We start from the raw sequence: 7893 nt of genomic DNA on the forward strand, positions 1-7893 counted from the left end.
ACACTTACTAGCATGGAGTCTGTGTCCAGTTCTCTGTGGCAGCGAGTGGAGGCTGCCTGAATCTCTGAAGCTCTCCAAATCCTTTCTGAATCTATTTGGAGAGCTTCAAATGGATTTGGACCTTTTTATTGGTCTGATTCGATTCAGATTTGGAGATTCAACTGCCTAATTGGGCCATATCTCCTCTGAATCGAATCAGCACCTGAATCTTCGCACAGCCTTAGTAGATATTGCTGGACTAGCATATGGTGTCAGACACCATGAGGTGCCACATCAGGCTTGCCTGAAGGGATACATGGCAGTACACGGGATACACAACGCTCTCATTGCTGGGGTCCCATGCTCTAAGTGCCCTGATGATTAGTGCTTCAACAGTTATGTCATACTCCCAGCTCCTTGGGGTGTTTGTCAGTGGCTGATCCTTCTCTTGCTTCCTTTCATGAGCCTCAATGAAGGCTTGCTGCTAGTTCTCAAAGGGGATAGTGACACCTACCATCACAAAGGCAACCTACCATAAGGACAGGCTTGTTCATCCCATCTGAATAAAATATGTGGTAGTACTCATTGCGCACAGTCCTCCTCAATTTTGATTCCTTTTAAGTCATGGTGAGCCATTACATTGAATACATTTTGACAACTTCTTCACTCCCATAGCTGAGCTGTGTCTGTCTTTCCCATTTCCACTGATTCCTGTTTCTTCCGCAGCCTTACGTGTCTGGCAAACTTCACCAAATGGAACCCTAAATAGTTCGCCCAGAATCCTTCTCTTGATCCTTCTCTCAGCCTGTTGCATTTGATTATTGTGGTCCTGCCCTTCATGAGATGGAGCCAGACCAGGTTGCCCTGTGCCTTATCTGCATATAACATTTTAGAGAATCCCAGGACTCATGACAAAAACATCTGGTTCCAATCCTGAGTTGGGGGTATCTGGAGCACAAATATGTACTAAGCACTGAGCTGTGGGGTCACACTGGTTTGAGACATTGTTTGCCTCTGCTGGAGCCCAGTCCAATTAACTATACCCTTAAATCATGAGCATTTTGGCTTTGAACTAATATGCATGGTTTGGACTATATGTAAGTAGATACAAAAATGCTTCTTAAAGTGTGTTTATAGAGTACCTGTGCTAAAACGTAGCAGTTTCAAAAAATATAAAATGCACCAAGCCTGGATGAACTAAGTCTATGGGTACTATATGGAAATGTCTACAGGTCAGTGTTTTATTATTTATAGGTCATTGTTTTCAAATTCACTTCTCACTTCACGTGGTCAGAGAGAGCAAGGTCTGATAGTAAGGAGGTGGGGGAGGGGCTGCAGGGGAAGAAGTTTGGGGGGGGTCAGAGGGCAAGAGGGCTGCCTAACCCCCCAGATTTATTTTCCCTGCTCTAACAGTGGAAGGGGGACAAATTCAACGCAAAATTCCAATAATTAGATTCTGTACCTGGAAAATTATAACAAATTTATAAGTTTTCCATATATAGAATCTAATTATTGGGGACTCATATTCAAGCAAACATGGTAAATGCTAAAACCCAATATGAATGTGTTGCATGAATCTGGATTTGTGTGGATTGTCTCTTGCATGGATTGGCATACCACAGCATGCTGGGCTTTAATATTCTTGTGGTACTGGTTAACTAAAATTTAGGGATACCGCTGAATATGGTTTGAATTGTCCTAGCCAGTAGTTCTTATTTGGGTATATGGATCAAATATTATTTCCTAAAAGCCATTTATTATTGGTATTAGAAAGATAAAATACCCATTATTTATATAGGTAAGAATCACAGCGGCCACAATTATTTTGATTGTTGTTAATGTTTTCAAAGACAGGTAGAAATCTGACACCTCTATGGGTACACTCAGCTGTTGGTAAGGAATACTGTAGTTAAAAGAGTGCCACTTAGATTTCACTGACCAGTCTTTGTATTGAAAGAACTATTAGAATTCACTGATGTAGATTTTGAGTTTGCTTTTTTATGCCTTTGGATTTAATGATGATTCCAATATAATATTTGAAACAGCAGCTGCCTAAACTTATACCTATCAAAGGAACCTACTGTTTATTATTATCTACATGCAACTTATATGTAAAATACCCATGAGTTGGAAGTGTACCTCATTTTTGTTTATTTTCAAAGAATTGCACTAACATAAACAATAAAATATTATCTACCCAGATAGGAGTTAGTGTATACAGGCATTTTTAGGGATTTCTAATTGTAAAGTCTATAGAAATCAGATTAGTTGTGTGTCTGTTTACCATGACCACTTAGCCAAAAACCATCCATAAAAAGCAATTATTGCCACCCATCTTCCTCCCCAAAACCCTGAAAGCTTAAAAGGAAAAGATATATTAAGCCATATATTTTCACTGCTTTTTGCAATCATAACATATTGTGTTATATAGAGGTTTTCACTACAATGCTAATACTCCCATTGGATGTAGGTATATTTTTTTCTAGTGTTTAAAGGCTGATGTTTTTAGCAGTTTAATCCAAGCCAAACCATCTTTATCATGGGACTTGCCTTTAATTCTCTCTTAGATGTTTTTTGTTCCTGTATGCCAAATTAGATAGCATTCTGAAGGCATGCATTCTTAATTAACTTTTTTTTTAAATCAATGACTGGATTCTCAGGAGGCTTTTTGCTGTGCATCATTATTTTTCGCTTTTCACAGCATCTTCACAAGCGGATTAAATAAACAGAAAGAAACACTTTGTGGATTTTTCTTCTGACAGCTCACAAACCTGTGAACTTTTTTATTTTTAATTCAAACTGCTAATTGTAGAAATATATAAAAAATGTTTTATCCACACTAGCAAGGTTATATGGTTGGTGTTTAGTGAACAGGATTTTTAGAGAGAGAAATATGTAAATGAAAGCTTGACAGTGCTAAGCTATTCTTTGACACTCCAGATGACAACTGGTCTCTCACTTGTCAGCATAACTGCAAGTCTAATCTGGCATGGATGGCTCTGAAATTGTACCCCTAAAATTGACTGAATCTCTACTATCATCATTTGGGTTCAGAGCTTGAACATTGCTATTTAACTTTCTCAAATACATTATTACAGCCAGATATTCTCATAACTGGAATGTTTGCACCACTAATTGGCACATTCTTACCTAGATTTGATGGGACATGCTGATTTGTAATATGACTCAAGACTTCATTTCTTAATGGATAATTGCTTCAGCCTTCCTAAATCTTTCTGCTCACCAGCCTCTTATTCTCTGTTGTTTCTGCCTACATTTCATTTAGCATTTGTAATCGTTTTTATTATCTTGGCTTCCCTAATATTATTTCACATTTTCTTTTGCTGATTCGAGATATCCATTGCTCCCTGACATTTACCTAAATCAAGGCTACTTTAACATACGTTGGAGATAATTAAATGGTTTCCTTTTAGCTTGCAGCCAACTGATGTTACATTAGTGCCAATTTTGTTACTTTAATAATAGGAACATTTTTAACAAACTTGGAAGACCCTTTTTATATTCAGAATCATCTGCAGCATGCCTAGTGATACGTGTAGGACTGAGAAATTTGGTGCCATCAAATTTCTATCTGTCCTCTTTCTATGAAAATTAGAAGTTGCCTTACAATTTGTAGAATTTTTTATATATCCCTCAGTGCAAGGAGGTGTATTTAAATTCTGTTGGTTAGAGTCTTAGCTGGTCTTCCCCACAAGATTAGTTTGTGCCATTTTACCACAATTTGAAGTCCCATTGGGACCTTAACATTAAGGCTTTTATGAACTAAAAAATACGGTGCAAAACTTGGATGAAATTAGGTGGATTTTGATAGACCCATCATTGAATTCTTGAGTTCTGATAGTTTAATGATGAAACTAAGAGTTGTATTGAGTTCCACGTTGAAACCTATACAGTAAAATCTTTCAGGCAAACTTTTAATCAGAAGCACTCTTTTAAATAATCCTGGAGATGCAATGAAAATTTTGTGTGAAGCTCAGTTTGCCTCTATGGGTGGGATTCACAGATAAGTGACCTGTTCAGTGGGTGAAGCTACAAGCTTTTGCACACTAGTAGTTTTTAAGGTGCAACCACTGAGTAGCAGTGGGATGAACCACTGAGTAACACTGCAGGAGAAGACAAAATCGTATTCCATTCCCTTTGTCCAACTGCACGTCTATAATTCATTGCCTTTGAGGTTTGTCTTATTGCTACATCAACTCATTAGTGCTTTAATACAGGATAAGCTTATTAGAGGTAATCTGTTTACTGAATGTCCTTGCTACAGAACAATCTAGTTAATAGTATCTTTTGAGGATTTGTCTCCTGGATATAGCTTTTAAACTGATCCCTGGTTACTTAGATACCTACATCTTTAGATTTATAGGTATTTTGGCATGAAATTAGAATGCCCTGGCAAATAATGTGTTACATTGAATACTCTTCTAGAAAAATAAGGCCAATCAGCATCATTGTACATTGATATGAGCTATAGCAAAGGAATAGAGTTTGCCACTTGATAAGAAATTATCTGGGTAGTCAGGACTGCATTTAAAAAAAAAAATAATTAAGTTGCTGCCAAAATAAGTTCTACTTTCACACTAACAGGCAGATGTTCAGCCCCCAGCTAACTGACCTCTCAAAAATGCAGCCTGATGTTAAAGCTATAAAGGAGAGGATATGTACTTTTGGTGCTGGTCCTCAGATACTGGTGGAAACAGCTTCAGAAGCATTGTACTGGAAGAGAATGAATGAAGAAAGTGCATTAGTGAAAAGTAGATAAAACCAGTCTGAAGACCAAATTATAGAGGAGGAGACTTAATGTAACATATCCATTCAGTCTTTTGGACCATTACAGCTTTTCTTTAAAAAATGAGACAGTTCTACAGCAATGATTCAAAATACTATATATTGCAGTATTCTGTCTCTATCACTTATTGTAGAATGGCATAGTATTAGTTTGGAAGTTCCCTAAATATTCCCCATTGTTTCATTAGTGACAGAAGTTTAATGCTGATCAATAACTGTAAAAACAACCCTTCTTCCCATATTGGAAACACAGTCAGCCCTGCCTAAAGCTTAAGATGAAGACACAACAATGTGTTTGTGGCATCTCATTTATGCTCTAACGGATTCTGCTTTCCAGAAAGAGGTTCAGTCCATGGCTTGGAGCATGTAGAAGAATAGATGGAATTTTGTTCTTTAGTAAGGTTTTGGACAGTTTGATGTTAGAATCATAGGAAATTAGGGGGGCCAAGGGATCTCAGGAGGTCATCTAGTCCAACCCCCTGCTCAAAGCAGGACCATCCTCAACTAGATCATCCCAGCCAAGCTTTTGTCAAGCCAAGTCTTAAAAACCTCCAAGGATGGAAATTCTACAACTTCTCTGGGTAACCTGTTCAAGTGTTTAATTACCCCCTTACTGTGAGAATTTTCCTAATATCTAACCTAAACTTTCCTTATTGCAACTTGAGACCATTGTTCTTTGTTCTGTTATCTGCCACTACTAAGAACAGTTGAGCTCAGGGGCGGGCAATTATTTGGGCCCATGGGCCACATAGGCAGTTCTGGACAGCTGTCACAGTCCAGTCAGCACCGTGCCCTGTGGGTCCTCCCCGCCACTGCCAACAGCGCACAGCCCCAGCTCCGACCCTGGCCCGCCCCGTCTTTCTAGGCAGTGCAGTCAGCGGCAGTGGCTCCTTCTGGCTGCCACCGCCACTGGCCCTAGCCCCATGGAGACCAGTGGGGATCCACATGTACAGCCATGACCCCAGACTGGCCCTTAGCCACTCTGGACTTGGCTCAACAGGGTGGACCAGCTCCAGACTAGCCAGAGCCTGCGTGCTTAGCCCCATCCCTGGCCCACCTTGTGTCTGCTCTGGACCACCCACCTATGCTGCACTGCTGCTGGGCCTGGGGGAAAAGTGGCTCCTCCTTTCCAACCACCAGGCCCTTGCTGCTGCAGCCACCCAGAGCCTGCACCTAGGTTGTCCTGTTGCGGTTCCAGCTGGTCCAGAGCTGCTCTGGTCTGCTGGGCTGAGTCTGGAGCAGGCACGGGGCAGGCTGGGGTCAGGGTTGTGCATGGGGGTCCCTGACAGTACCATGGAGCTGGGGCTAGCAGTGGCAGCAGCCAGAAGAAGCCACCGCCTCCCGGGCTGCCTAGAAAGGCAGTCCAGCTACAGAGCTGCTCCAGCCCTGCTGCATGCCCAGAGGGTGGCAGGACACGCCACGAGCCAGACAGTGCCTGGTCCAGGTGGGGCCAAGGGACCGTCACAGACTGGACAATGTCCCCCCATGGGCTGGATTTGGCCTGCAGGCTGTATTTTGCCCACCTCTGGTCTAGCTACATCCTCTTTGGAACCCCCCTTCAGGTAGTTGAAGGCTACTATTAAATCCCCTCTCAGTTTTCTCTTCTCTAGACTGAATAAACCCAGTTCCCTCAGCCTCTCCTCATAAGTCATGTGCCTCCGCCCCCTCACCATTTTCATTGCCCTCCAGTGGATGCCCTCCAATTTGTCCACATCCTTTCTGTACTGGGGGACCCCAAAACAACACAGTATTCTAGCTATGGCCTCACCAGTGCTGAATAGAAGGGAATAATCACTTCCCTGGATCTGCTGGTAATGCTCCTACTAATGCAACCCAGTAGGCTATCAGCTTTCTTTGCAAAAAGGACACACTCTTGGTTCATATTCAGCTTACTGTCCATTATAACTCCCATGTCCTTTTCTGCAAGGCTGTGGCTTAGCCATCTAGTCCCCAGCCTGTACTGGTGCATGGGATTGTTCCATCCTAAGTGCAGGACTTTGTATTTCTCTTCATTGAACCTCATGAGGTTTCTTTTGGTCCAATTCTCCAATTTGTCTAGGTCTCTCTGAATCCTAGCCTTACCATTCAGTATATCTACTCCTCCCCACAGTTTGGTATCATCTGCAAGTATTGTGTGTTCCACAGCCTACTTCTCTTGATTTTTTTTGCTGCATCTTGCCACAGAGCTAGTTTTCCAAGGACCAAGCCACCCTCAGTCCTCTTTGGCTCATTCCTTTGTGACTGAAATGATAATAGGTTTTATATGCGGGTTCTATAATAATTTAGTCAGTGACTACTGCATAGCAAGCCAGATGTCAGTAAGTGTTAAGCAATGCTTTGTAGCACTGTTTGTGATGATATTTTGTCTTCTATAGCATGTATACCTAATTCTGAATATTCTAACCATATTTTTCACAGGCAACATGCAACATCCATGTGGCACCCTTGTCGTCAGACCGCCTTTTTTGGCTCTGTTATTTGCATGTGACGAAGTGGTAGTAGAAAATCAGAGGCTGGCACAGATCATGTGTTTGTGTGACACTGATTCAGGCATCATTCATACGATTCTGTTATAAGATAGTAAAACAAATTAATTTTGGCCCCTGCCAGCCAAACTCCACAAGGCTCATTCCATTCTTATGAGTAAAGCCCAGGTAAAGAAAGGTGCCAGAACTGGCAGGTACCCACAGTGAAAAAATAAAACGAACATCCCCTACTGATGTTTTTTAGAAATGTGGTGCCCTTCTTGCTTGCTCTGAGAGAATACTGTCACCCCAATTAGACTGTGCTGCAAATCAGAAGTGGCACAGCTGCTCCCTGCAGGCCCTTTACAGTTATTATTGTAATTCTCTAAGTCCTAAGAAGGTCTGTACCTCTACCCTGTAAAAGAAGCATCTTTATTTGGCCTTGTGCATGTTTAGTCTGCTGTTTCTTGGCAGAAGTATTTCAGCGAGTGTATCCACCAGATTGACACGAAAGTGTTTTCTTTAGTTGCCATCTGTCTGGACTGATTGAAAAAAAGTAAAGTGGAACTTGTTTAGAAAAAAATATAAGCCGTTAACTTGGCACAAGGAATGTATGAAAAGCAGCTGGTTCCTGGGGGGGGAG

At 41.5% G+C, this 7893-nt stretch overlaps 1 long non-coding RNA gene across 2 annotated transcripts in view; it reads left to right on the forward strand.

The window, feature by feature from the left end:
- LOC112549792 overlaps nucleotides 1-7869 on the forward strand; it is a 21339-nt gene extending 13470 nt beyond the window's left edge. For both annotated transcript variants that reach the window (XR_003093311.1, XR_003093310.1), the window contains one exon: nucleotides 7204-7869. This is a non-coding gene — a long non-coding RNA (uncharacterized LOC112549792). The remainder of the gene's footprint in view (nucleotides 1-7203) is intronic.
- The last annotated feature ends 24 nt before the right edge of the window (nucleotides 7870-7893 follow it).

The sequence above is a fragment of the Alligator sinensis genome, unplaced genomic scaffold (genome assembly GCF_000455745.1).
Source record: "Alligator sinensis unplaced genomic scaffold, ASM45574v1 scaffold596_1, whole genome shotgun sequence".
NCBI lineage: Eukaryota > Metazoa > Chordata > Crocodylia > Alligatoridae > Alligator > Alligator sinensis.